Source organism: Pongo abelii, chromosome 8 (genome assembly GCF_028885655.2).
Source record: "Pongo abelii isolate AG06213 chromosome 8, NHGRI_mPonAbe1-v2.0_pri, whole genome shotgun sequence".
Lineage (NCBI taxonomy): Eukaryota > Metazoa > Chordata > Mammalia > Primates > Hominidae > Pongo > Pongo abelii.
Window position 1 is genome coordinate 94,265,155 of NC_071993.2, and position 27,997 is coordinate 94,293,151.

Below are 27,997 nucleotides of genomic sequence, written 5' to 3' on the forward strand. Positions count from 1 at the left end.
CATTGCAAGCTCCGCCTCCCGGGTTCACACCATTCTCCTGCCTCAGCCTCCCGAGTAGCTGGGACTACAGGCGCCCGCCACCACACCCAGCTAGCTTTTTTTTTTTTTTTTGTATTTTTAGTAGAGACGGGGTTTCACCTTGTTAGCCAGGATGGTCTCGATCTCCTGACCTTGTGATCCGCCCGCCTCGGCCTCCCAAGAAATTTATTTCTTAAATAATTTATTTCTTAAATATTTCTTAAATGTATTTCTTAATAACAAATTTCTTAAAATTTATAATGAAATCAAAATTACTACTTGATCTATGGGATGCAGAATAGATTTTGTGTTAGCAGACATGAAAACAATTTCCTTGTACGTCTCCATCAGAGCTCTTGGATGACCAAGTGTATTGTCAATGAGCAGTAATATTTTGAAAGGAATCTTTCTTTCTGAGCAGGAGGTCTCAATAGTAGGCTTCAAAGAGCCAGTAAACCATGCTATGTAAAAACAGATGTGCTGTCATCCAGGCTTTGTTGTTCCATTTATAGAGCACAGGCAGAGTAGATTTAGCATAATTCTTACGGGCCCTAGAATTTTTGGAATGACCAGTGAGCATTGGCTTCAATTTACAGTCAGGAGCTGCATTATCCGCTAACAAGAGAGTCATCCTATCCTTTGAAGCCAGACATTGATGTTCTAGATGGTATCTTCTTCCAAAAGAAGGCTGTTTTGTCTACATTGAAAATCTGCTTAGTATAGTGACCTTCAGTTATCTTAGCTAGATCTTCTGGATCACTTGCAGTTTCTACATCAAGACTTGCTGCTTCAACTTACATTTTTGTGTTATGGAGATAGCTTTTTTCCTTAAACCTCATGAGCTAACCTCTGCCAGCTTCTAACTTTTCTTTTGCAGCTTCCTTATCTCTTAGCTTTTCTAGAATTTAGAGTTAGGGCCTTGCTGTGGATTAGGCTTTGGCTAAGGGGAATCTTGCAGCTGTTTGGATCTTCTACCAGACCACTGAAACTTTCCTCCTATCAGCATAACATTCTTCCACTTTCTTATCATCCATGTGTTCACTGGAGTAGCACTTTTAATTTCCTCCAAGAACTTTTCCTTTGCATTCGTAGCTTGGCTAACTGACCCAAGAGACCTAGCTTTTGGCCTGTTTCAGCTTAGGACATGCCTTCCTCACTAAGCTTAATCATATCTAGCTTTTGAGTTAAAGTGAAAGATGTGTGAGTCTTGCTTTCATTTGAACACTGAGAGGCCATTGTAGGATTATTAATTGGCGTAATTTCAGTATTGTATCTCAGGGAATAGGGAGACTGGAGGAGAGGAAGGAGGATGGAGAATGGCTGGTCGGTGGAGGAGTCAGAACATATACAACATTTATCACTTAAATTTACCATCTTATATGGGTGGGGTTCATGGCACCCCAAAACAATTACAAAACTAACATAAAAGATCACTGATCACAGATCACCATAAGAGATATAACAATAGTAATAATAAAAAAAACTTTAAAATATTGTGTATTACTAAAATGTGATACATTACTAAAATGTGATACACAAAGTGAGCACATGCTGTTGGAAAAATTACACGGATGGCCTTGCTTAACTCAGGATTGCCACAAACCTTCCATTTGTGGCAAAATGCAGTATCTATGAAGCACAATAAATCAAAGCACAAGATGAGGTAATGCCTGTATCATATACAGTTTGCCTACTTAAAGTGCACAATTCAGTGTTTTAGTATATTCACAGAGTTGCACAACCATCACTACTGCAACTTTAGAACATTTTCATCATCTCAAAAAGAAACTATATGCTGTGCCTTAGCAGTCACTCTCCATTCACCCTCACTCTGCCATCCCCTGGCAACCACTAATATATTTTCTGTCTGCATGGATTGGCATATTCTGGACATTTCATATGAATGGAATGATATGTGGTTCTTTGTGACAGGCTTTTATGATTTAGCATCATATTTTTAAGGTTCTTCTATGTTGTACATGTAGCAGTAGCATGTATCATTCTTTTTCATGGCTGAATAATATTCCTTTGTATTACTATACCATGTTTTTGTTCATCTTACTTTCTTTTTTTTGCCTTTTTTAAAATTATACTTTAAGTTCTAGGGTACACATGCACAACGTGCAGGTTTGTTACATATGTATACATGTGCTATGTTGGTGTGCTGCACCCATTAACTCATCATTTACATTAGGTATATCTCCTAATGCTATCCATTCCCCCTCCCCCTACCCCGTGACAGGCCCATGCCATGACAGGTGTGTGATGTCCCCCATCCTGTGTCCAAGTGCTCTCATTGTTCAGTTCCCACCTTTGAGTGAAAACATGCAGTGCTTGGTTTTCTGTGCTTGCAATAGTTTGCTCAGAATGATGGTTTCCAACTTCATCCATGTCCCTACAAAGGACATGAACTCATCCTTTTTTATGGCTGCATAGTATTCCATGGTGTATATGTGCCATGTTTTCTTAATCCAGTCTATCATTGATGGACATTTGGGTTGGTTCCAAGTCTTTGCTATTGTGAATACTGCCGCAATAAACATACATGTGCATGTGTCTTTATAGCAGCATGATTTATAATCCTTTGGGTATATACCCAGTAATGGGATGGCTGGGTGAAATGGTATTTCTAGTTCTAGATCCTTGAGGAATCACCACACTGTCTTCCACAGTGGTTGAACTAGTTTACAGTCCCACCAACAGTGTAAAAGTGTTCTCACATCCTCTCCAGCACCTGTTATTTCCTGACTTTTTAATGATTGCCATTCTAACTGGTGTGAGATGGTATCTCATTGTGGTTTTGATTTGCATTCTCTGATGGCCAGTGATGATGAGCATTTTTTCATGTGTCTTTTGGCTGCATAAATGTCTTGTTTTGAGAAGTGTCTGTTCATATCCTTCACCCACTTTTTGATTGGGTTGTTTAATTTTTTCTTGTAAATTTGTTTAAATTCTTTCTTTGTAGATTCTGGATATTAGCCCTTTGTCAGATGAGTAGATTGTAAAAATTTTCTCCCATTCTGTAGGTTGCCTGTTCACTCTGATGGTAGTTTCTTTTGCTGTGCAGAAGCTCTTCAGTTTAATTAGATCCCATTTGTCAATTTTGGCTTTTGTTGCCATTGCTTTTGGTGTTTTAATCATGAAGTCCTTGCCCATGCCTATGTCCTGAATGGCATTGCCTAGGTTTTCTTCTAGGGTTTTTATGGTTTTAAGTCTAACTTTTAAGTCTTTAATCCATCTTGAATTAATTTTTGTATAAGGTGTAAGGAAGGGATCCAGTTTCAGCTTTCTCCATATGGCTAGCCAGTTTTCCCAGCATCATTTATTAAATAGGGAATCCTTTCCCCATTTCCTGTTTTTGTCAGATTTGTCAAAGATCAGATGGTTGTAGATGTGTGGTATTATTTCTGAGGGCTCTGTTCTGTTCCTGTTCCATTGGTCTATATCTTTGTTTTGGTACCAGTACCATGCTGTTTTGGTTACTGTAGCCTTGTAGTATAGTTTGAAGTCAGGTAGTGTGATGCCTCCAGCTTTGTTCTTTTGGTTTAGGATTGTCTTGGCAATGCGGGCTCTTTTTTTGTTCCGTACGAACTTTAAAGTAGTTTTTTCCAATTCTGTGAAAAAAGTCATTGATATCTTAATGGGGATGGCATTGAATCTATAAATTACCTTGGGCAGTATGACCATTTCCACTATATTGATTCTTCCTATCCATGAGCATGCAATGTTCTTCCATTTGTTTGTGTTCTCTTTTATTTCCTTGAGCAGTGGTTTGTAGTTCTCCTTGAAGAGGTCCTTCCCATCCCTACAATTGTGAATGGGAATTCACTCATGATTTGGTTCTATGTTGAATAGGAGTGATGAGAGAGGGCATCCCTGTCTTGTGCCAGTTTTCAAAGGGAATGCTTCCAGTTTTTGCCCATTCAGTATGATATTGGTTGTGGGTTTGTTATAAATAGCTTTTATTATTTTGAGATATGTCCCATCAATACCTAGTTTATTGAGAGTTTTTAGCATGAAGGGCTGTTGAATTTTGTCAAAGGCCTTTTCTGCATCTATTGAGATAATCATGTGGTTTTTGTCTTTGGTTCTGTTTATATGATGGATTACATTTATTGATTTGCTTATATTGAACCAGCCTTGCATCCCAGGGATGAAGCCAACTTGATCATGGTGGATAAGCTCATCAGGGATATTGGTCTAAAATTCTTTTTTTGTTGTGTCTCTGCCAGGCTTTGGTATCAGGATGATGCTGGCCTCATAAAATGAGTTAGGGAGGATTCCCTCTTTTTCTGTTGACTGGAATAGTTTCAGAAGGAATGGTACCAGCTCGTCTTTGTACCTCTTGTAGAATTTGGCTGTGAATCCGTCTGGTCCTGGACTTTTTTTGGTTGGTAGGCTATTAATTATTGCCTCAATTTCAGAGCCTTTTATTTGTCTATTCAGGGATTCAGCTTCTTCTTGGTTTAGTCTTGGGAGGGTGTATGTGTCCAGGAAATCGTCCATTTCTTCTAGATTTTCTAGTTTGTTTGCATAGAGGTGTTTATACTATTCTCTGATGGTAGTTTATATTTCTGTGGGATTGGTGGTGATATCCCCTTTATCATTTTTTATTGCATCTATTTGATTCTTCTTTCTTTTCTTCTTTATTAGTCTTGCTAGCAGTCTATCAATTTTGTTGATCTTTTCAAAAACCCAGCTCCTAGATTCGCTGATTTTTTTTGAAGGGTTTTTTGTTCTCTATCTCCTTCAGTCCTGCTCTGATCTTAGTTATTTCTTGCCTTCTGCTAGCTTTTGAATGTGTTTGCTCTTGTTTCCGAGTTCTTTTAATTGTGATGTTAGGGTGTCAATTTTAGATCTTTCCTGCTTTCTCTTGTGGGCATTTAGTGCTATAAATTTCCCTGTACACCCTGCTTTAAATGTGTCCCAGAGATTCTGGTATGTTGTGTCTTTGTTCTCATTGGTTTCAAAGAACATCTTTATTTCTGCCTTCATTTCATTATGTACCCAGTAGTCATTCAGGAGCAGGTTGTTCAGTTTCCATGTAGTTGAGCGGTTTTCAGTGAGTTTCTTAATCCTGAGTTCTAGTTTGATTGCACTGTGGTCTGAGAGACAGTTTGTTATAATTTCTGTTCTTTTACATTTGCTGAGGAGTGCTTTACTTCCAACTATATGGTCAATTTTGGAATAAGTGTGATGTGGTGCTGAGAAGAATGTATATTCTCTTGATTTGGGGTGGAGAGTTCTGTAGATGTCTATTAGGTCTGCTTGGTGCAGAGCTGAGTTCAATTCCTGGATATCCTTGTTAACTTTCTGTCTCATTGATCTATCTGATGTTGACAGTGGAGTGTTAAAGTCTCCCATTATTGTTGTGTGGGAGTCTAAGTCTCTTTGTAGGTCTCTAAGGACTTGCTTTATGAATCTGGGTGCTCCTGTATTGGGTGCATATATATTTAGGATAGTTAGCTCTTGTTGAATTGATCCCTTTACTGTTATGTAATGGCCTTCTTTGTCTCTTTTGATCTTTGTTGGTTTAAAGTCTGTTTTATCAGAGACTAGGATTGCAACCCTTGCTTTTTTTTGTTTTCCATTTGCTTGGTAGATCTTCCACCATCCCTTGATTTTGAGCCTATGTGTGTCTCTGCACATGAGATGTGTCTCCTGAATACAGCACACTGATGGGTCTTGACTCTTTGTCCAATTTGCCAGTCTGTGTCTTTTAATTGGAGCATTTAGCCCATTTACATTTAAGGTTAATATTGTTATGTGTGAATTTGATCCTGTCATTATGATGTTAGCTGGTTATTTTGCTCATTAGTTGATGCAGTTTCTTCCTAGCCTGGATTGTCTTTACAATTTGGCATGATTTTGCAGTGGCTGGTACTGGTTGTTCCTTTCCATGTTTAGTGCTTCCTTCAGGAGCTCTTGTAAGGCAGGCCTGGTGATGACAAAATCTTTCAGCATTTGCTTGTCTGTATTTATTTCTCCTGCACTTATGAAGCTTAGTTTGGCTGGATATGAAATTCTGGGTTGAAATTCTTTTCTTTAAGAATGTTGAATACTGGCCCCCACTCTCTTCTGGCTTGTAGAGTTTCTCCCTAGAGATCTGCTGTTAGTCTGATGGGCTTCCCTTTGTAGGTAACCCGATCTTTCTCTCTGGCTGCCCTTAACATTTTTTCCTTCATTTCAACTTTGGTGAATCTGACAATTATGTGTCTTGGAGTTGCTCTTCTCGAGGAGTATCTTTGTGGCGTTCTCTGTATTTCCTGAATTTGAATGTTGGCCTGCCTTGCTGGGTTGGGGAAGTTCTCCTGGATAATATCCTGAATAGTGTTTTCCAACTTGGTTCCATTCTCCCCATGACTTTCAGGTATACCAATCAGACATGTATTTGGTCTTTTCACATAGTCCCATATTTCTTGGAGGCTTTGCTCGTTTCTTTTTATTCTTTGTTCTCTAAACTTCTCTTTCCGCTTCATTTCATTCATTTGATCTTCAATCACTGATACCCTTTCTTGCACTTGATCGAATCAGCTACTGAAGCTTGTGCATGCATCACGTAGTTCTTGTGCCATGATTTTCAGCTCCATCAGGTCATTTAAGGTCTTCTCTAGGCTGTTTATTCTAGTTAGCCATTCGTCTAATCTTTTTTCAAGGTTTTTATCTTCTTTGCGATGGGTTCGAACATCCTCCTTTAGCTCGGAGAAGTTTGTTATTACCGATCGTCTGAAGCTTTCTTCTCTCAACTCGCCAAAGTCATTCTCCGTCCAGCTTTGTTCCATTGCTGGAACACAGAAACATTGAGGATCTGTGTTTCTTTGGAGGAGAAGAGGTGCTCTGATTTTTAGAATTTTCAGCTTTTCTGCTCTGGTTTCTCCCCATCTTTGTGGTTTTATCTACCTTTGGTCTTTGATGACAGTGATGTACAGATGGAGTTTTGGTGTGGATGTCCTTTCTGTTTGTTAGTTTTCCTTCTAACAGTCAGGACCCTCAGCTGCAGGTCTGTTGGAGTTTGCTGGAGGTCCACTCCAGACCCTGTTTGCCTGGGTATCACCAGCGGAGGCTGCAGAACAGCAAATATTGCAGAACGGCAAATGTTGCTGCCTGATCCTTCCTCTGGAAGCTTCGTCTCAGACGGGCACCCAGCCATATGAGGTGTCAGTCGGCCCCTACTAGGAGGTGCCCCCCAGTTAGGCTACTTGGGGGTCAGGGACCCCCTTGAGGAGGCAGTCTGTCTGTTCTCAGATCTCAAACTCCGTGCTGGGAGAACCACTACTCTCTTCAAAGCTGTCAGACAGGGATGTTTAAGTCTGCAGAAGTTTCTGCTGCCTTTTGTTCAGCTATGCCCTGCCCCCAGAGGTGGAGTCTACAGAGGCAGGCAGGCAGGCCTCCTTGAGTTGCAGTGGGCTCCACCCAGTTCAAGCTTCCTGGCGGCTTTGTTTACCTACCCAAGCCTCAGCAATGGCAGACACCCTTCCCCTAGCCTCACTGCTGCCTTGCAGTTCGATTTCAGGCTGCTGTGCTAGCAGTGAGCGAGGCTCTGTGGGCATGGGACCCTCCGAGCCAGGCACGGGATATAATCTCCTGGTGTGCCATTTGCTAAGACCATTGGAAAAGTGCAGTATTAGGGTAGGAGTGTCCTGATTTTCCAGGTACTGTCTGTCATGGCTTTCCTTGGCTAAGGGAATTCCCCGACACCTTGTGCTTCCTGGGTGGGGTGATGCCCCATCCTGCTTCGGCTCATGCTCCGTGGGCTACAGCCACTGTCTGACAAGCCCTAGTGAGATGAACCTGCCACCTCAGTTGGAAATGCAGAAATCACCTGTCTTCTGCATGGCTCACACTGGGAGCTGTAGACTGGAGCTGTTCCTGTTCGGCCATCTTGGAACCTCCTCCTCATCTTGCTTATTTTCTTATAATTTGCTTATCTCACCTACAAATAAATTACAGAGGGAAAAATGCAACTAATTGAGCACTCTATTTTTGGTAGCTAGTAGCTGATGGTATTTTAATAAACTGAGAAGCTAATGAGGCGAATTTTCATGCATGGCTTGTAGTAGCAGGTGCAGTTCTGTGGTGTAGAGGCAATATGACATAGTAGGCAGATGCTTGGATTCGGTTTGACTCCTGGTCCTGCTTTATGGATGCTGCAGATTCCTCACTTTGGAAAAGAGGAATGAAGAATGCCTAGCCCTAATTTGAAAATTCAAAATACTCCAAACTCCAAAACTTTTTGAGCGCGGATGTGATGCAGCAAGTCGAAAATTCCACACCTGACCTCCTGTGATGGGTTGTAGTTGAAACTTTTAAAATTATTTAAAATATTGTATAAAATTACCTTCATGCTATGTGTGTAAGGTGTATATGGAACATAAATGAATTTCATGTCTAGACTTGGGTCCCATCCCCAAGATTATATATATGAAAATATTTCAAAATCTGAGAAAATTTGAAATCCAAAAGATTGATGGTCCTGAACATTTTGGATAAGGAATACTCAACCTATACCTCACCTGACTCATAGAATTGTGATAATCAAGTGAGATAATACTTATTAAAGCACTTAGTATAATATGATATACAGACATGGTATTGGTATTATATGTGATAGTTCTCTGGCCCAAACATGTCCTTAATGTCTTTTTCAGATATTCACACACCCTTCCCCTCCACCATCCCCGCCCCCCTTGGCAATTGTTCAAATAATGAAAACAAGTACTTTGTGAGACTTATCCTTTTCAAACTTTATGGCCTCATTTATTAAACTAACTTCCTTTTCATTGCAAGATGGAAAACATTTTTACTTCTTTTGGATGATTATGCTTTTTCTTGTGGCTTGAAAGGAAAATTCATTCAACAAAGCAGCTACTATGTTTATATGTCAGGCAGTGATGACTGAGGCAAAGTCATTGCACTGTGGCTCTTACAGTCTAGAGAAAATAAAAACATTTTATAAAAGCCATGTATAATGATATAACTGTTTGTGTAAGATTGTGAAACAATGTAAGAAGTTGAAAGAGAGAGTTTGACCCTTTAAGACGGGAAATCGTTTTGGCCACTGCCTCTTGTTCTAACTGAAGAAGGAATCAACAAACACTGCTCAGCAGTGAGCGATGATGAAGAAACTGGCAGATGGTTTCCTGGGACCGGGTATCTCTGTACTAAAAGACTGATGAGGATTTTAAAAGATGCTTATTTTGCTGAATTAAGATTAAACCTTAAAATAGGAAAGGAGAATAAAGTACAGTTTGAGACTTCTATCAGGTTTCTCTCCTAAAAACAGATTGACTAGTGCTGTGAGAAGCACTTCTAAAGAAAATCAATATATGCTCAGCAAGGAGCAAGTAAGTTGTTTTTTGTTTGTTTGTTTTTAATTAATGGACTTTTAAAAGTAATTTTAGGTTCACAGCAAAATTGAGTAGAAGGTACAGAGAGTTCCTACTTACTGCTCTTCTCCACACATTGACAGTCAGGCACCAGTGTGGTAGAATTATAAGCTTTTAATAGAATGTTTATCTTTGTGTTTTTCCTGATCTCTTCTACCAAAACATTAGCCTTTTTTTTTTGTACATGACTTAAAATCCTTTTTTTAAATTTGGAATTAGAGTTTATAAATGAGTATTTTGACATTCATATTTTCTGGCAAAATGACTTTCACTTAATTCCCAAGTTCCCAGGCTATTTTTGCTTTCTCCATCCCACCCCTACCCCTTGTTGGAATGTTAATATGTATGCAGATTGTTTTTTGTTTATATTAACGTTAAATCAGGGACATTCTTCAGTGCCACTGAATTCTTTTTTCAACATAATTTTAATAGCATGGTTTTACTTCATGGAAAAAATGGAAGATTGCAAATTGTTAAATTTTCAGTTAAATATAACCGGCCCTTGAAATTCAGCTCGTTGCATTTTATTAGGAACTTGACTTTTATTTTCCTTTTTGCACCACCACTATAGTACTGGGATTAAAGTTAAAACCAGCAAATTTAAGCAGATATTTCTATTTAAGCAGCTGTGATTAGAAAAGCAGATTGAATTCACTGAAGAAATGAAGTATCTCCAGATTTTATTTTACTGTCTCCTTCCCCATAGATCTGTTAATATAATCTTTTTAGATTCGGGGAATTCAACAAGTTACTTCATGTTTTCTCAAAGTAAGATTTATTTTGGGTCTATAATTACTTGCCTCATGAGATCTTCCATTTTAAGTTAATTACTATAAAAATATTTTTTACTGTTACTAAATACCTCAACTCTCAGTGTTAACCTTTTTTTCTACCTTTTTGTTGGGTTTCAAATCATTGATATTTTCAGATTTCATAGTCTATAAGGTGTGGCTTTTTAAAGCTGTGTAGTCCCATATTTTAACGTAAGATGGCAGCATTGAGATAAATGTGTAGTGACACCAAGTGATTTTAGTTATTTGGTCAATTAGCCCATTGTAACAGGGGAAACTTGCTGCTTTAAAGTTCTTAGAAATGTATGCCAATTCTAGGTCTTTTGCCAACTTTTTGAAGTCACAGTTCCATGGAGTTTAGCCAGGGGTATCAGGAATCTTTTCAATGCTAGGAATCTCTTTAGTGTTGAAAGATACTGGCTAAATATTTTCTTTTTTTTTTTTTTTTTTTTTTTGAGACAGAGTCTCACTCTATCCCCCAGGCTGGAGTGCAGTGACATCATCTCGGCTCACTGCAACCTCCACCTCCCAGGTTCAAGTGATTCTCATGCCTCAGCCTCCCAAGTAGCTGGGATTACAGGCGCCTGCCACCATGCCCAGCTAATTTTTATATTTTTAGTAGAGAGACAGGGTTTCGCCATGTTGGCCAGGCTGGTCTTGAACTCCTAACCTCAGGTGGTCTGCCTGCCTTGGCCTCCCACAGTGCTGGGATTACAGGATTACAGGGGTGAGCCACAGTGCCCCGCCACGTACTGGCTAAATATTAATAAGTAAAAGTTTATATAACTAGCCTGGCTGTACTCTGAATTCATATTCAAATGTCCAGCTGCCTTTTGAATAGACACTTTTTGACTATCATTAGATTGTAGGTCTATTAAGTAGTTATTCATTATTTCTGCACAATTATTTTACCTTTGTACATTTTTTAAAAAACTATTCTTGTTGAATTGTATCCAGTTTTGTAAGAATCACTCTTAAATCTATTGTCATATCTGTTCTTGTTATAGTTGGAGAGTATACCTACTCTGTGCTGACCCCAACAGTAGAACCGGGAGGCAAATCTTGTTTCAGTTACTATTTTAAAGAAAGAAACCTCACACACACAAAACCCTACAACTTTTTAATAACTGTTAAATCAGTAGAATAGGCTGTTTTGTGAAGTAGTAAGTTTCCTATTTTGGAAATATGCTAGTTGAATCTGGATAACTGTGTCAGAGATTCTATAGAAGAAATGCTTCTACCACCTAACAGGTTAGGAAATTATTTCATGGCTCCATAACTAAAGGCTCAGTTCATTTCAATTTAGCAAGCAGTTTTTGAGCACATACAATGTGTGGTCACAGTGCTAGGCACTGGGAATACATAAACATGGATAAGAAGTTATACCAGCTACATCCAAGGGGCTCTCAGTCTAGTAAGGAAGATGTCTTAAGAAAGCAATTTAGTCAAAAGCGAAAGGATGCTTGGGAAAGTAAGTCATCTCTGCAGTTCATGGTAGTTGGAAATGGCTTCTGTGTGGATGTAAGATGTAAGGTGAGCCTTAATCATTGACACTGTAGTGTAATGGAATTTGCATTGGCATAGGATTATTAAAATTCAAATCCTTGTTCAGCGTTTCCTAACCAAAACTTTGTCATCTTTAAAATTCAGGTAATACTCATGTTTCAAGATGTTGAGAAGGTTGAGTGGAGTTATGTGTTCATGTATGTCTGTGTATCACACAAATACATGTAAAGACACATTTATCTTTTACCGCTATGCTTTACACAATTATTAAGTATTTTATTAATTGTTATTAATACCATCATGACAATCATTCCAGGCAAAATTTGGCTAGGGAAGAATAAGGAAGACATCAAGGAAGAAGAGTATTGAGCAAAGGCCTATGTGGGAATGAAAATGTAAAATGCCCAAGTTAATTTGATGATTTGAGTTAGACAGTGTTGGGAAATAAGCTGTTATATAGGGTGTTATCTATGCCAGAGAAAAACAGTATACTTTACCTGTCATCTAGATGCTGATTAAAAAGTTTTCCTGGCCGGGCGTGGTGGCTCAGACCTGTAATCCCAGCACTTTGGGAGGCCAAGGCAGGAGGATCGCTTGAGCCCAGGAGTTTGATACCAGCGTGGGCAACAGGGGTAATCCCTACCTCTACAAAAGAAAAAAAAAAAATTAGCCAGGCGTGGTGGCATGTGCCTGTAGTCCCAGCTACTCGCGAGGCTGAGATGGGAGGATCACCTGAGCCTGGGAGCTCGAGGCTAGGGTGAGCCGTGATCGTGCCACTGTATTGCAGCTTGGGCAACAGAGCAAGACCCTGTCTCTAAATAAATAAATAAATAAAATAAGATTGTTCGTATTTCTGCTTTAGTTATTCGTGTTAATTTTAAACAAGTTCCACGTATTCTGAGGTTTACACTTAAACATCTCTCTCCTTAATTAGAACATAGACAAGTAAAATCTATTGTTATTTTTCAAGAATATTTGGACAAATCTATTGAAATAAATATACAGCGTTTTCCAGGTTATCTTTGATAACTCACTATGTTCAGGTTATTTGGCTGGCAACAGAGGGTATATGCAAAGATGAATGCATTGAAATTGTCTCCAAACTCAGTTTAGAGAACACGTATAATAGCACTAAAACAGATAAAAACAAAATTACTGAGAGAGAATTAATTTGAACTCTTTGGGGTTTGGTAAAGGCTTTATGAGGAGTCTTTGAAGTAGGCTACCAAAGACTTTTCTTTCACTGATCTCAGCATATCAGCTCTTAGTAATTGTTTTGATGTGTTTTTTAATAACTTGATTGAGGTATAATTCATGTAAACTGTACATATTTAAAGTGTACAGTTTGGTCAGTTTTTACATATATATATATATACGCCCATGAAACCATCACCATAATCAAGGTAAAATATCCATCACATCCAAGTTTCTTTGTGACCCTTTCTAATTCACTTTCTACCCCATTTTCAGGTAACCACTGATACGCTTTCTGTCACTATACATTAAGTTGTATTTTCTAGGATTTTATATAATGGAATCATCGTGAATTTTTTTTTGTTGGGCTTCTTTCACTCAGCATAGTGAAACACTCAGCATAGTGTTGCTGATGAATCTAATAGTTCATTCCTTTTTAAGACCAAGTAGTGTTCTGTTATATAGCTCCACCACCATTTGTTCACCTTTTGATGAACATTTGGTTGTTCACAGTTTTAAGGCTATTGCAAATAATGCTTCTGAATATTTGTGATCTTTGTATGTTATGTTTTGATTTCTTGGGAACCTACCTAATTAGATGGAATGGCTGAGTCTTAAGTAGGTGTATTTTTCACTTTTTTTTTTTTTTTGAGACAGAGTCTCACTCTGTTGGCCAGGCTGGAGTGCAGTGGCACGATCTTGGCTCACTTCAACCTCTGTCTCGTGGGCTCAAGCAGTTCTCCTGGCTCAGCCTCCCAAGAAGCTGGGATTACAGGCATGTGCCACCACGCCCAGATAATTTTTGTATTTTTAGTAGAGATGGGGTTTCATCATGTTGGCCAGACTGGTCTCGAACTCCTGACCTCAGATAATCCGCCCACCTTGGCCTCCCAAAGTGCTGGGATTACAGGCATGAGCCACTGTGCCCGGCCGTATTTTTCACTTTTTAAGAAACTGCCAAACTTTTCCCACCAATGTATGAGAGTTTCAGTTGTTCCACATCCTGCCAACGCTTCATATGGCAGGTCTTTTTAATTTTAACCATTCTAATGGGTGTGTAGTAGTACTTTGTTGTTGTTTTAGTTTGCATTTTCATAATGATTAGTGATACTGAGCATCTTTTCATGTGCTTATTTACATCTATATGTCTACTTTGGTGAAGTCTTTATTTTGTCTGCTTTTTAACTGGGTTATCTTTATTACTGTTCTCTGTGTGTGTGTGTGTGTGTGTGTGTGTGTGTGTGTGTGTGTGTGTGTTGTCTAGGTACAAGTCCTTTGTCAGATTTATGCTCTAGAAATATATTCTCTTAGTCTATGGTTTGCCTTTTTTAAAATATATATATATATTAATGGACTGATTTTGCCCCATTATTGAGGCATTTCACCCTGAGTATTTATATGCACCCTGTATATTTTGAGGTTTTCCCACTCTGGCTTATGTGAAAACTATTCTGTTTTTTTTTTTGTGTTAGCTTTGGGAATTTTTTTTTCTTTTTTTAGACGGGGTCTCACTCTGTTACCCAGGCCAGAGGACAGTGGTGCGATCATAGCTCACTACAGCCTCAACCTCCCAGGCTCAGGCAATCCTCCCACCTCAGCCTCCAGGTAGCTGCAACCACATGCATATACCACCATGCCTGGCTAATCCTTAAAAAATTTTTAATACATGGAACTTATTTTTATTTATTTATTTATTTTTACTTCTTTCTCACTGTGTTGCCCAGGCTGGTCTCCTGGTGGGCTCAAGCAGTCCTTTCCCTCTGCTTCTGGAGTCACTGGGATTATAGATAGGAGTAATCTGTAATTAGCTCTGCTAATTTTTTTTTTTTTAACCTATTCGTTTTCATTGTTTTTTCTCCGGGATTTGGATAGTTTTCTCATATGCATGTGCTGTTCAGTGCCAGCTGAAAATTTAAGGGAGCCCCTGCTGGTCTGCAGCACTCTCTTCTCAGTTACTCCTGCTGTGAATTCAGCCAGTGTGGCCCCCCTAAATCTTCACTCCCATCTCAGCTGCTCAGGGCGACTTCCCGAGCTGTTTGGGCATCTCCTCCCTGTGCCATAGTCTGGAAACTCGGCAGTAAGCTGGGGCAGTTGTTGGAGTCACCTCCTTTGCCTTCCTTTTCTCATACTGTGACTATTGTTGAGTGTCTGAAACTTTGTATGTTTTGTTCAACTTTCTGGTACTTTAAGGTAGGACAGTAAATCTGGTCCCTATTACTCCATCTTGACTGAAAGTGGAAACTGTTTCAGTGTATTTTTGCTTAAGGAAGAAAAATGTCATACTTGAGTCATTTTAGTTCTTGATTTATGTTAAACTGTTGGATTGGTGCTTCTCCAAATACTCACTGGAACTGATGTTTCAATTAGATGTGGAAGACTTAACAACAAATTTTTTTCTGGTAATTTTCTTCCCAAAGCATCTGGCAGTTCATGTTGCTTATTTGTATACTTACATAAATATGGGAATTATATGAGTTGTGTAAAGCTGTATTTGATATTCCTGGATCATGTTTAAAAGCATACTTTGCATAACATCAATTGAGTGTGAAATGTGAATTAAGAGCTTAGAAAGATCTAGCTGAATACATTTGGGGGGAAAACATGCAATTATTAGTTGTTTTTCTGGTTGAGCTTTTTGAATAACTTGAAGTAGTTGCTTTGTATCCTTTATCTACTTTGAACACACACATAGTTATCAACCCTCATTAAAAGACAGGATTTTAGACTTAAACTTTGTTTTTGGTTGAAGACATAATAAAATCTCCTCACCAGTTTCTGTAAGTAAAAGGAGGGGTGTAATTTGGAGAACTGCAGTAATCCTCTTAATCATTTTCGCGCTGTTATTCCTAAAATAAGAAGGGTTGACCAGATCTCAAACCTAAAACATTATGATTCTGTATATTTCTATCCAGACATTTATATAGATTACTCATTTGCTTTCATATATTTGTATTAATAGTTTACATTTTCAAGCAAAATATGTATCTTTTCAAGTGGTTTTGTCACTTTTTGGAAAATGCAACATTCCAAGTTTAATGCATTTTTATCAGGGAGAGAGCAGAGTTAAAGGTGTAATTCCTTTTCTTTGGGATACTTCTGCCAAGAGTCTCAAAGAAAGAATAGTCATTACAATTACTATTGTAGTCATTACAATGTAATGGGGGATGTAAGTTAATTTGAGAACTATGACTAGTTGGATCAGAATGCAGAACATCTGAATTTTTCTTAATTTGGTGTTAAATATTCATTCTGCTTAGACATTTTAAATATAGTATTAGGACAAAATTATCAGACATTTGTGGAATATGACTCTGGGGATATAAACCAATATGGGACAGAATTATAGACACATTATTCCTCAGGATGTCACATTGTAATATAATATATAGCACAGGGATTCTTGGGGTATAGAGTCCGAAATCCCAAAACTATATTCAAGTTTTTATGGACCACATGCCTTTCTTTAGTACGAAGTTCCATTTTCTTAGATTCTCAGATAGTTTCATGTCCTTCGTGAAAGTTAAGAACCACAGATGCAGTGAGGATTGAGTGATTGCCTTGGCAGCCCTCCTTTAAAAAACATTTACCTCTTCCTGTATTTTTTGCTTGTTTGTTTTGAGACAGGGTCTTACTCTGACACCCTGGAGTGCAGTGGCATGATCATGGCTTATTGCACCCTCGACTTCCTGGGCTCAAGTGATCGTCATACCTCAGCCTCCCAAGTAGCTGGGACTACAGGCATGCGCCCCAGCGCCTGGCTAATTTTGTGGGGGTTTTTTGTAGACACAAGGTCTCTCCATGTTTCCCAGGCTAGTCACAAACTCCTGGGCTCAAGCAGTTCTCCCTTCTGAGCCTCGGAAAGTGCTGGGATTACAGGCGTGAACCACCACGCCCAGCTTATTCTTCTGTTAAAGGAAAAACTTGGTCCTTTCTGTCATGGTATCCTGAACCTCACAACTCTGTTTATTGAATGGTAGTGACAAAGCCACATGAGACCATAGATAAAATATAGCAATCTTTATGCTCTTAGCAATCTTATGACAAAATATATGCAGGGGTTTTATATAAGAAGAGCATAATTATGAGTGTCAACTGAGAAGGAATTCGTTTCACATTTGTTCTCTTTTTTGCCCTTCTATACCTACATGCCTGTGTTTCTCTCTCTTTCTCCTCTCTGTCAGTCTCTCTCCTCTCTCTGTCTCTCTCTCTCTCTCACACACACCCACACACACACACTTTCTTACTCCCTCATTCAGTCATATACACATACTCATACCCGTTTATTGTTGCCAGTATTTTGGGCTTATTCATAGACCAGCTTTGGTTTGTTGGAGAAGGTTGGAAGTGAAACCAGAAAAGTTGTCATACCGTCTTTGTGATTTTGGTGTATTCAAGGAGAACCTGGAGATTTGGTTCCTTCAAATAGTGATTGGGCATATACTAACTGGAGTTCCTAGGAGATGGTTTAAGAACCAGATTGGACTCTTTTAAGATTAACTCTAAATTGTGACACAGGGCAAAGAGCAGCATGTTCATAGACTTGGAACCAAATCACTTCTTCATAGAAATTAGTGATTTACTTTATACAGTCCTGGCACATACCTTTAATGGCTTCTGGTAAAAATTGGATCATAAATAAATACTTTTGTGAATTTGTTTTTTGGTGTTTAAAAGTTATAAAAACAAACAAACCCTATTGTATATGTGCACACACACAAACTCCACAGCTGTCTCAGCTTCCACCAGTTGAAGGTATCCAAGTCTCCATTTTTGGTGTCTATATATTTGCAATAGAAACATAATATGTTTTTCCATTTGACACTATGCTACTTAACTTTGTCAAAGAAAATAGAAATGTGAGTAATCCTTATAAATGGGCAAACACAGCTGTTTAAGAAGGATTATATATTAGCTCTTTGGAAGCTCTTTTGGTCATAGATAATTACCTGGAGGCAGTTGTTTTTTTATATACCTGAGTTTGATATTTTGCCAGTTGAGTTTCAAACAATGAAGTAGAAATTCGTTTATACATTGCTTAGTCATTCTTGTTTATAAGAAGAGCATTCTGAAATTCTTAACTATGAATGGGACCTTGATTTGAACCATATAGTTTAAAATGCCTGAAAAATTATTGGCTAAGTCCTCTTGAATTTTATACCTCATGATTATGAGTTAGATGTTTTACTTATTCCTTCTTTGGGAGTTGTTTGGAAAAAACTCAAACCCTGTTTTTCCTCTGCCTTCACACCAACACAACAGTAGTCAACACAGCTTCCGCGTTAGTCCATTCTTGCATTGCTATAAAGAAATACCTGAGGCTGGGGAAGAGACACTTAATTGGCTCACAGTTCTGCAGGTTGTAAAAGCATGGCTCCAGCATCTGCTTCTGATGAGGGCCTCAGGAAGCATACAGTCATGGTGGAAGAGAAAGGGAGCCAGTGTACCACATGGTGAGAGCAGGAGTGAAAGTGAGAGAAGGAAGAGGTCCCAGGCTCCTTTACACAACCAAATCTCATATGAGCTAACTGAGCAAGAACTGACTTATCACCAAGGGGATGATGCTAAACCATTTGAGAGGGATCCTCCCCCATGTCCCAGTCTCTTCCCACCAGGCCCTACCTCCAACATTGGAAATCACATTTCAACATGAGATTGGGAGGGGACAAACATCCAAACCATATCATTCCAACCCTGGCCCCCCAGATCTCATATCCCCACATTTCAAAATACAATCATGCCTTCACAATAGTTCCCCAAGTCTTAACTCATTCCAGCATTAACTCAAAAGTCCCAAGTCTGAAGTCTACAAAGTCTCATCTGGAGATGAGTTTCTTCCACCTGTGATCCTGTGAGATCAGAAATGAGTTATTTACTCCCAGGATACAGTGGTAGTAGACATTTGGTATACCTTATCCCATTCCAAAAGGGAGAAATCAGCCAAAAGAAAGGGGCAGTAGGCTCCATGCAAATCTGAAACCCAGCAGGGCAGTTGTTAAATCTTTTTTTCTTTTTCTTTTTCTTTTTCTCTCTCTTTTTTTTTTTTTTTTTTTAAACAGAGTCTCACTCTGTTGGCCCAGGCTGCATGATCACAGCTCACTGCAGCCTTGACCTCTCTGGCACAAGCCAGCCTCCCACCTCGGCCTCCCAAGTAGCTAGGACCTCAGGAGTGCACCACCATGCCTGGCTAATTTTTGTATTTTTAGTAGAGACGGGATTCCGCCATGTTGGCCAGGTTGGTCTTAACCTCCTGAGCTCAAGTGATCTGCCCACCTCAGCCTCCCAAAGTGCTGGGATTACGGGTGTGACCCACTGTGCCAAGCCAGTCTTTAAATCTTAAAGCTCCAAAACAATTTCCTTCTTGTCATGTGAAACCTGTTTCCCCTTTGCCTTCCGTCGTGATTGTAAGCCTCCTGAGGCCCTCCCCAGAAGCAGATGCTAGAGCCACGCTTCCTGTACAGCCTGCAGAACTGTAAGCCAAAATACACTTGTTTTCTTTATAAATTGCCCAGTCTCAGGTATTTCTTTATAGCATTGCAGAAATGGACTAACACAGAAAATTGATACCAAGGCATGGGGCACTGCTATAAAGATACCTGAAGATGTGGAAGTGGCTTTGGAACTGGGTAAAAGGCAAAGGCTGGAAGAGTTTGGAGGGCAAAGAAGACAGGAAGATGAAGAAAAATTTGGAACTTCTGAGAGACTGGTTAAATGGTTGTGAACAAAATGCTGATAGCGATATGAACAGTGAAGTCCAGGCTGATGAGGTTCCAGATGGAAGTGAGGATGTTATTGGGAACTAGAGCAAATGTTACCCCTGTCACATCCTAGCAAAGAACCTGGCTGTACTGTGTGCCCTAGGGATACCCTCATCAGTTTTTCCTCATTCAAGATGTGGCCTGGCTGCTTCTAACAGCCTAAGATCTAATATGGGAGCAAAGAAATGACTTAAAATTAGAACTTATATACAAAAGGGAAGCAGAGTTTAAAAGTTTGGAAAATTTTCAGTCGAGCCATGTGGTAGAGAAAGAAAAAGTATTTTCAGGAGAAGAATCCAAGCAGGCTGTGGAGCAACCACCTGAAAAAGAGGTTATCATGGCCAGGGCACAGTAGTTCATGCCTGTTAATTCCAGAACTTTGAGAGGTCAAGGAAGGAGGATCACTTGGGCCCAGGAGTTCAAGACCACCCTGGGCAACAAAGTGAGACCTCATCTCTACAAAAAATAAAATAATTAGCTGGGTGTGGTGGTGCATGCCTGTAGTCCCAGCTACACGGGGGCAGAGGTGGGAGGACTGTTTGAGTCTGAGGGATCAAGGCTGCAGTGAGCTATGATCACTAAAATGAGTTTGGTCATTTCTAAGACACTGGATTATAAGACATTAAAAGAAGATGTTTTAAGTTAGTATTATATCCAGGTAAGGTTTCTTAAGAATAAATTTTTTAAAAAGAAAACAAAGTTTTATGAGAGAAGGGGGAGGCCCCAGACTCTTAAACAACCAGATTTCATGTGAACTAACAGAGAAGTAACTCATCACCAAGGGGATGGCACTAAGCCATTCAAGAGGGATCCGTCCCCATGATTCAGTACCTCCCACTAGGTCCCACCTTCAACGTTGGGGATCACTTTTCAGCATGAGATTTGGAGGAGACAAACATCCAAACTGTATCAACTTCTGTGACCCAGTGTTGGGGGATGGGGGTTCCCCACCAATAAGCAGCAGACACCAGCTAATTATCCTCTAATTTTGACACTATCTGCGTGGATGTAGCATCAGATCTCACAAGTTGAGGACTCAATCCCCAAGATTGCCCCCTGCCCTTTTCAGACACCAGTCATAAGTCTGGGCCTCTGGAACACCTGACTGACTGGCTTCAAGTTGGGGTTTTCACAGCCCCCTCTTTGGGTTCACTTAATTTTCAGAAGTGGCTCACAGAGCTCAGGAAAACATGTTTACCAGTTTAGTATAAAAGATATTACAGAGGATACAAATGACACATAAAATGAGGTATAGGGAAAGGGATGTGGAGCTTCCATGCCCTCCCAGGGCCACACCACCCTCCAGGAACCTCCACATTTTCAGCTGTCCAAACCCTGTCCTCTTGGGTTCTTATGGAGGCCTCATTACTTAGACATGATTAATTAAACTATTGGCCATTGGTGATCAACTTGACCTTTAGCCCCTCTCCCTCTTCCCTGAGGTTGAGGGATGGGCTTGAAAATCCTAACCCTGTAATCATGCCTTTGCCTTTTTGCTGACCAGCCACATCCTGAAGCTATCAATCAACATGAGCATACAAAAAGACAGCACTTTGGAGATTTCAAGGATTTTAGGAGTTTTGTACCAGGAAACGGGAACAAAGACCAAATATATATTATATTTCACAATATCATTGAAACCTTAAGAAAGAAGCCTCTCTCCTTTCTTACGGAGTCTAGAGGAATAAAGATAATAATAAAGATTACTTTATTTATGAATAGTAATACTTTACAAAGTAATCTTTATTATCTTTATTCTAGTTTGACGTTGAACCATTAAAGGTTACTAAGTTGAATTCAGGCTGAGAAAAACAAAATAGCAAAGAAAAACATTTATGTTTAAGATTTTAGTGATTTATATTCTGAGATGTTATGTAATGGAAATACTTTTGAGATAAAGCAAAAAATACTTAACATTCTTTTAGTTGTTGCAACTTATTTAAGGGTGTGCGTAATTCTTACCCTTGAAACCTCAACCTAGACATTTAGTGAATTCTGTTTTTGAAATGGGAAAATCAAGAATAAAGTCAGATTTTAAAAATTGTATAAAACATGTAGTTGCTAAAATGTAATTTTAAGTCCTCCTTAGGGTTTCAGTTTTATGAACCCTATGTCCTCCTTAAGGTTTCATGAAACCTCCTTAGGGTTTCATGTTGATAGCATATTATATGAAATATTATGGCAGTTTTTTCTATTTTATAAGCTGTTTTTCTCTGAGATAAAATTTCTCTAAGCGGGATTTTTAATAGTCAAGTTTCTTGACTTTTTTTTAAAAAAGACGTAAACCAAACCAAGTATATTCTTACCTGTGTCCAGTGAAGATTTGTGTACATACATTTAGGAGTGATTTATACATATGTCTTGAAGTGATAATTTGTTTTAGGTGATTATATGTTTTATACATGTTTGTGTTACACTTTACCAGTAGTGATATTGTCAAGCAAAAAAATTATGCAGCATCATAAAATTAACTTTTGTTTTCTTTTTAAAAAATTTATTCTTAAGAAACCTTACCTGGACATAATACTAACTTAAAATATCTTCTTTTAATATGTCTTATAATCCAGTGTCTTAGAAATGACCAAACTCATTTTAGTTATATCTAGGAAATCAAAGGTAAAGATGGAGAGATTGATTGGCAAGGAGAGGAGGTTCATGAATTGAGAGTAGAATGTGTAAGAAACATGAAATAGATCACATCGAGTCTGGATACAACCTCAGAATCCTTCTCAATGCAGTGTTCCAAATAGCTATTAATTACTGATTGGAGATTTGGCCCAGATATTGGTTTTATGACTAAAAATTGTCATTTATTGACATATTCTCTTTCTTCTAAGCAAGAGTAAAAATTTAGATGCATACACCCTTGTCGTTGTTCATCTGCTTAGAGGCTTACATCATTAGTGATCATGTCATAGGGCAAAATTGGGATTCAGCCCCAGAGGCCACATGGTTCTTGGCTTCATGGAGGCAAGAATTCAAGAGTGAGCCAAAAGAGGAGAGTGAAAGCAAGTTTATTAAAAAGTAAAGGAATAAAAGGGAGGCTGCCACATAGGCAGAGTAGCCTTGAGGGCTGCTGGTTGGCTATTTTTTATGGTTATTTATTAATCGTATGCTAAACAAGGAGTGGATTATTCATGAGTTTTCTGGGAAAGGGTAGGGAATTGTCGGGACCAAGGGTTCGTTCCCTTTTTAGACCTTATAGGGTAACTTCCAGGAGTTGCCATGGCATCTGTAAACTGTCACGGCACAGATGGGAGTGTCTTTTAGCATGCTAATGTATTCTAATTAGCACATAATGAGCAGTGAGGATTATTGAGGATGAGCAGAGGTCACTGTCTTTGCCCTCTTGATTCGGGCTGGTTGTGGCTGGCTTCTTTACCACATCCTGTTTTATCGGCAGGGTCCTTGTGACCTGTGTCTTGAGAAACATGTTCTGCCAAACTATCTCAATCAGCTTTTTATAGAACTGTGCTTTTCATTGAATATTTTTTTCTTATTGCATGTTCATTTCAGATGAAAAACCTGAGAAATGTGGTCTTCGCCTTTGCATTGTTGGAAAAGAATTGATGCCTTATTTAAGAAACAATCAGCTGGGCGTGGTGGCTCACACCTATGATCCCAGCACTTTGGGAGGCCGAGGTGAGAGCATCACTTGGGGCCAGGAGTTCAAGACCAGCTTGGGCAACAAGCTAAGACCCCGTTTCTACAAAAAAAAATTTAAAAATGAGTTGGGCGTGGTGGTGCGCTCCTGTGGTCCTAGTTACTTGGGAGGCCTACGTGGGAAGAGCGCTTGAGCCCAGGAGGTCGAGGCTGCAGTGAGCCATGATCACACCATTGTATTCCAGCCCAGGTGACAGAGCGAGCTCCTGTATCTTTAAACAAAAACAAGGAAAAAAATATCATTTTTAAAAAATTTTGCGGGATTTTACATGTGCTTTTGCCAAATTGCATGTTGCTGAAGAGTGTTACTAAGCACTGACAACAGAGTCTTCCTCAGTCAGTATGTCGAAATACTATGTTTCTTCCCACAAATAAGAACTGATTTGATTTTAAATGATTTTTTTTTTTTCCGAAACAGATTCTCGCTCTGTCACCCGGGCTAGAGTGCAGTGACGCGATCTCGGCTCACTGCGACCACCGCCCCCTGGGTCAAGTGATTCTTCTGCCTTAGCCTCCTGAGTAGCTTGGACTACAGTCATGTGCCACCACACCCAGCTAGTTTTTTTGTATATTTGATAGAGATGAGATTTTACTAGGTTGGCCCACCTGTTCTCAAACTCTTGGCCTCAAGAGATCTGCCCATGGCCTCCCTAAGTGCTGGGATTACTTGATTTTAAATGATTTTAATCAGCAATGGTTTGAAAGTAAATTTAAGTGACTAAGAAGTGACTAAGTTCCTAAATTATTTACTCTACTCCTCATAAACAAGTATTTTCTTATAAAAGGCATTAAGGTTTTTCCAAGTAAAATTTTTTGGTATAAATTGTTTCCGTACAATTTAATTTGTGGTATACCTGTGGTTTTGCTTTTGCATTTGGATCTTTAGCACTTTTGGATATCTGATGAATTTTAAAATATGCTATTCAATGAAATGAGTTTGTTACTTGATACCGTGTTTACTTTTAGAATAAAGTGTTAGGTACTAATATTTTAGGAGAACTGACTTGAACTCATCTCCTGGATTCTAAACTCAGCACACCACTAATTTGTGTGCTGGGTCACTTCACTGCTAGAACTGCTGTGGCTCTTGCCGCCACTGTGGCTGTTTGCTATCACAGATTGATCGATGGCTCTGTGGCAAACACTACCATAGAGCCATCGATCAATATGTGATAGCAAATATGCGAGTATTTTTCTGTTGCTCAAATCCAACAGCTTTGCAAGGGAAGTAGCTTATCTTCTTTCGGCAGGAATGAAGCCTGAGAGAGATTGAGTAATTTGCCCTAAAATTTGCTCATAACTAAGTTATGCCCTCTAGCTTTCAAGCTTCTTAGTTTTTCCCTCTCTAAAAGGGTATGATAGAACCTGTCTCATAGGGTAAGCAATTACTTTGCTAAGGCTACAATGAGCAGCATTTCTGTTTTAAGACTTAGTAGGAGTGTATTCATGACCCAGCTCAAACACCACCTCCTCAGCAAAGCACATTCAATTCTTCCTTAGACAGAAGGATTTGTTCTCTGGGTTTCTCTAACAGACACATGCGAATCTGCAAGAGCCAGAAATGTTTCATTTGTGTTTTTGTTCTTTTATCCCACTGTTCTTCTCCCCTCCCCTCCCCCTCCAAGAAGAAGAAACTAGCATGGTGCCTGGCACTTGGCATGAAATGACAGGGCCTGTCACATCTAACAAATTAACCAAATGGATCTTTTGAAAAGTCTCTTCTTTATTACGTTTTGGAAAATTGAGTGTGCTAATTTGCCCAGGGCCTTTTGTATGAATATGAGCATCATCAGCTAGTGGCTTTTTCTTAAGTAGAAAGCTACGTTAAGTCACAAAGGGTAAAAGTAGAAAAATAATTATTATGAATGAAATTGTGCTCTTTTTTAATACTTTTCATTATCACAAACTTAAAATATTTATACTTGGTTATTGTAAAAATATATAAATTATAAAAATAAAATTATAAGTGTTTTATTCCCTATAGGCACATTTCAATTTCTAAGCAAAATCTTGTTCTTGCTTTTAATGGCTCTACTTTTTTAAAACTATTACCCTTGTCTTATTATTGTTTTACTAGTGCATTTAACTACACCTTTAAGATATTGGGGAGTTTTTTTGGTGTGTTTCAAATTTGTATAATAGACATTGCTCTATGTAAGAAGATAATCAATACTTATGGACTTTATCAAAAGTTAGTACTTTTCCTTCCTATTGAAAATTGTCTGGAATTCTAAAATACAATTTTAAAACAAATTGGATTCATCAAATGGTAGAAGACAGTAATTTATTTCTGATGGAATGGTTTACTGTGAGAATCTAATATATAAACTTCCTTGATTTCCCATAAAACTTCCAATAAGCATTTTTAAGTATAATTTTCCTCAAATTTCTTGTGAAGAATTTACTGATTTTAACATATCACTGACAGTAAGGCAGTAAAAAAAGGGGGGAAGGTATTTACTGCCTTTTGTATAAACCCAAGGAACCTTGAAATTTACAACTTAAATTTGAGTCACAGTCTAGATTTCATTTCTTCTATAGCTTGGATGCAATTAATAGAACTTTGAACTCATAATTTGTGCATAACCCTTTTGGTCTCTTTCCTTCCCCCAATTTATAGTTTTCATGTGTGTGTTTTTATTTGTCTTGTATCTTTTCTCCTATTTGCTATTTATTTGATTAACTTTTGAATCTAAGTATGTAAGACTGTCCATAACACTGTCTGTCCTGTGCTCTCCGACACAGTAGCCACCAGCAACATGTGGTTGTTTGGTGCTTAAAAAGCGGCTGGTCTGAGTGAAGCTGTCCATAGTGTAAATTATGCACTGGATCTCAGACACTTGGTAGAAAAAAGAATGTAAAGTTTACTAATGGCATATAAATCACTTGCTGAAATGACAATAGTTTGGATATATTGTCATATCTTGTCCCCAGTTTATTAGAGTTCTTCCGTGGGGGAAAGAGGAGAGAGTTACTGACAGTAAATTCTTCTGGTTAGACAGTGGAGGTGTTGCTGCTGTTACTGCTATCCTCCCTGACCTGTTTTGTGTGCTAATAGATTCCATGGAGAGCAATAACTGAAAGTTGAATTTAGGATTGCTTCTGGCTTTGAGGTTTCTACCTAATGGCTAAAGGATTTAAAATGTAAACCAGTATATTTATATTACTTGTTTTTCTTTTAACTTGTATCCTTATTAAATTTCATTATTTAGATGGTGACAGTAGTGTTAGCTTAGACTTGAATATACTCAGATGTATAAAGGGGCCAGGCAAGTAACAAAGGAATGAATTCATCCTATGTTAGACAATGTGGAATGAAACATGTGCTGTGCAACAAGTATATGCCCTCTCTACAGGGTGGGTAACCTTATTCCTGTTTAGCTGATTATGGTCTTTTGGGTATATATGGACTTGTGTTGCCAGATCTTTCAGATTTCTAAGAAGAGCAAAAATCTGGATTTTTAAGAATCTTAAACCTCTCAATTTTTAAATACTGATAAGTAATGTAAAATTTAAAAATACTTACGCTGATCAAACTAAATGTGGCTGTGTTCTGAATGCTACTGCTTGGTAACTTCAGACCTAAGAGGTTGCTTCTTGGAAATAAATACAGGTTTTAGGTATTTTAGATGACCTAATTAAAGTATACCAGTTATGAAGAGAGGCTTGGTACGCTCCTATTGATGAATGGCTTTTAAGTTTTACACCTTTTAGAGAATATTAATCTGAAAGTAGTGAATAATTGTCTTTTAGTTTGTTTTGAAATACTGTTAACAGTTTCATTGTACTTTTTGAGTATATATTTTTAGCGTACTCTTATATATGGAAGTTATTCTGCTCCTTATTTTTCTTACATGCTTTTCTGTAGTTATTTTAATATGAATTGTTTTCCTGAACATTTAGAAAAAGGTTTGTGTCAGATTGCTTGTCTCATCTCACAGAGCCCCCCCTATTCTGGTGTGTGTACTGTTCAGAAGTATGATGGGTTGTTTTCTGAGATTTCCTGGCTCTGTTCCCCTCCCCCCACTTTCATCTAGACTTACTTTTTCCTTTATCTCTTCTGTCCCTCTCCTGCTTGGCTGAAATTCCACTCCCAGCAGTTTCTCTAGTGTGAACCCTGTGTTTGGAGAGTTCATAGGAGCTCCAGGTTTCTCTAGCCCCAGGCCTCACTGTAGGCCTGCCTTGCACTCACCAAGTCCTGGAGAGGACTAAATACTTCCCAATTTGAGCTGCTGTATCCAATTCACACACAGCACTTCCAGTGAATACCTGTAGGCTGTTTGGGATTCTCCTGTTCTCAGATTGCTCAGATGCTCTGTGGCTTCTCTCTGCTTTCTTCAACAGATACTGATAATATCTAGTGCTTGAGGTTGGATGCTACTTGGAGTGTTGCATAGAGAATACTTTTCCACCTAGTTATGTTGTAAATGTTTCCCATGGGTTTTTGGATTTGCTGTCTGCTTGCTGTGTTTGTGTGTGTTGGGGGCCGAAGGAATCAGGAAGGTCTAGAACTGCTGCTTCTATCCTCCCAGAAAATCCAGATGCACTAAATTGATAACCTGATGAGTGGTGGCAAAAAGTCAGACAGTCATGTTTGAATAGGTTTACAAATTATATTTAAGAAAAATAGTATTTTTTTCTATAAAGGTAGGTAAAAGGTTAAGCAGTCATTCACTGCTTCTTA

At 38.7% G+C, this 27,997-nt stretch overlaps 1 protein-coding gene across 3 annotated transcripts in view; it reads left to right on the plus strand.

Moving 5' to 3' along the window:
* The window catches only part of MINPP1 (multiple inositol-polyphosphate phosphatase 1), a 74,664-nt gene that overhangs the window by 18,470 nt on the left and 28,197 nt on the right, over positions 1 to 27,997 (plus strand).